This window comes from Mustela nigripes, chromosome 12 (assembly GCF_022355385.1).
Source record: "Mustela nigripes isolate SB6536 chromosome 12, MUSNIG.SB6536, whole genome shotgun sequence".
Classification (NCBI taxonomy): Eukaryota; Metazoa; Chordata; class Mammalia; order Carnivora; family Mustelidae; genus Mustela; species Mustela nigripes.
In genome coordinates, this window is record NC_081568.1 from 54,315,906 (window position 1) to 54,318,129 (window position 2,224).

At 44.6% G+C, this 2,224-nt stretch overlaps 1 pseudogene; it reads left to right on the forward strand.

Moving 5' to 3' along the window:
• Positions 1-729: 729 nt before the first annotated feature.
• On the forward strand, positions 730-1,820 carry LOC132027819 (heterogeneous nuclear ribonucleoprotein A1-like; annotated as a pseudogene).
• The last annotated feature ends 404 nt before the right edge of the window (positions 1,821-2,224 follow it).

The window sequence follows — 2,224 nt, forward strand, 5'->3', positions numbered from 1 at the left end:
GGGAGATATTTCTGATCATGCATTCATTGACAATTATTCTCACGAAGGAGAGAAAGTCTCTCCCTATGGAGGCAAGTCTGGATTCATGTATGCCTCCTGAAAGTTTCCATTTAAGGCCATTATGGAGGTTTCATAGGGCAGACCAGTAAGAGGCTTTTGATTTATTATGGATCTTAACAAGGACAGTTGAACATACCAATTAAGTATTGACCTCCAATTCAACAGCATTTTATTTTTTCTTTTAAAGATTTTATTTATTTGACAGAGAGAGAGGGAGAGAGAGAGAGAGAGATCACAAGTAGGCAAAGAGGCAGGCAGAGAGAGAGGGGAAGCAGGCTCCCCACTGAGCAGAGAGCCTGATGGGGTGCTCAATCCTAGGACCTGAGATCATGACCTGAGCCACACAGGTGGCCCTCAACAGCATTTTAAACATTCATATGCTCATTGAAAATACCATTCACTGGGGCATCTGTTTGGCATCTGGGTGGCTAAGTGGGTTAAATGTTCTGCCTTCCATTTGGGTCATGATCCCAGGGTCCTGGAATGGAGCCCTGCTCTGGCTCCTTGTTCAACAGGAAGCCTGGTTCTCCCTCTCCCTCTGCTGCTCCCCCTGCTTGTGCTCTCTCTCTGTCAAATAAATAAATAAAATCTTTAAAAAAAATACTATTGCTTTCTGCCTGTGGACGCTGCCGAGTAAGCATCATTAAAGTCTCCCCTCCCATCGCCATCATGTCTAAGTCAGAGTCTCCCAAAGAGCCTGAACAGCTGCGGAAGCTCTTCATCGGAGGTCTGAGCTTTGAAACAACCGATGAGAGTCTGAGGAGCCATTTTGAGCAATGGGGAACACTTATGGACTGTGTGGTAATGAGAGATCCGAACACCAAGCGCTCCAGAGGCTTTGGGTTTGTCACCTATGCCACTGTGGAGGAGGTGGATGCAGCCATGAATGCAAGGCCACACAAGGTGGATGGAAGAGTTGTGGAACCAAAGAGGGCTGTCTCAAGAGAAGATTCTCAAAGACCTGGTGCCCACTTAACTGTGAAAAAGATTTTTGTTGGTGGCATTAAAGAAGACACTGAAGAACATCATCTAAGAGATTATTTCGAACAGTATGGGAAAATTGAAGTGATTGAGATCATGACTGACCGAGGCAGTGGCAAAAAGAGGGGTTTTGCTTTTGTAACATTTGATGACCATTATTCTGTAGATAAGATTGTCATTCAAAAATCCCATACTGTGAATGGCCACAACTGTGAAGTAAGGAAAGCGCTCTCTAAGCAAGAGATGGCTACTGCTTCATCCAGCCAAAGAGGTCGAAGTGGTTCTGGAAACTTTGGTGGTGGTCGTGGAGGTGGTTTTGGTGGGAATGACAACTTTGGTCGCGGAGGAAACTTCAGTGGTCGAGGTGGCTTTGGTGGCAGTCGAGGTGGTGGTGGATATGGTGGCAGTGGGGATGGCTATAACGGATTTGGTAATGATGGAAGCAACTTTGGAGGTGGCGGAAGCTATAATGATGTTGGCAATTACAACCATCAATCCTCAAATTTTGGACCCATGAAAGGAGGCAATTTTGGAGGCAGAAGCTCTGGCCCTTATGGTGGTGGAGGCCAATACTTCGCCAAACCACGAAACCAAGGTGGCTGTGGTGGTTCCAGCAGCAGCAGCAGCTATGGCAGTGGCAGAAGGTTTTAATTCCTGCCAGGAAACAAAGCTTAGCAGGAGAGGAGAGCCAGAGAAGTGACAGGGAAGCTACAGGTTACAACAAATTTGTGAACTCAGCCAAGCACAGTGGTGGCAGGGCCTAGCTGCTACAAAGAAGACATGTTTTAGACAATACTCATATGTATGGGCAAAAAAAACTTGAGGACTGTATTTGTGACTAATTGCATAACAGGTTATTTTAGTTTCTGTTCTGTGGAAAGTGTAAAGCATTCCAACAAAGGGTTTTAATGTAGATTTTTTTTTTTTTTGCACCCATGCTGTTGATTGCTAAATGTAATAGTCTGATCATGACGCTGAATAAATGTGTCTTTAAAAAAAAATACTATTCATTGCAGACAAAAATGAAACCAGGTGGAGCACAGAGATTCCAGGTAAGGTCTGGTTATTGATCTATTATCTGGAATTTCCTGATTGGCCTTTTCAAACCAGAGATCAGAGGAATTGGGATGACATTCTGTGAGTTACTAGCTCATCCTAGAAGGGTCTTTTCTGAAAGCCTTGC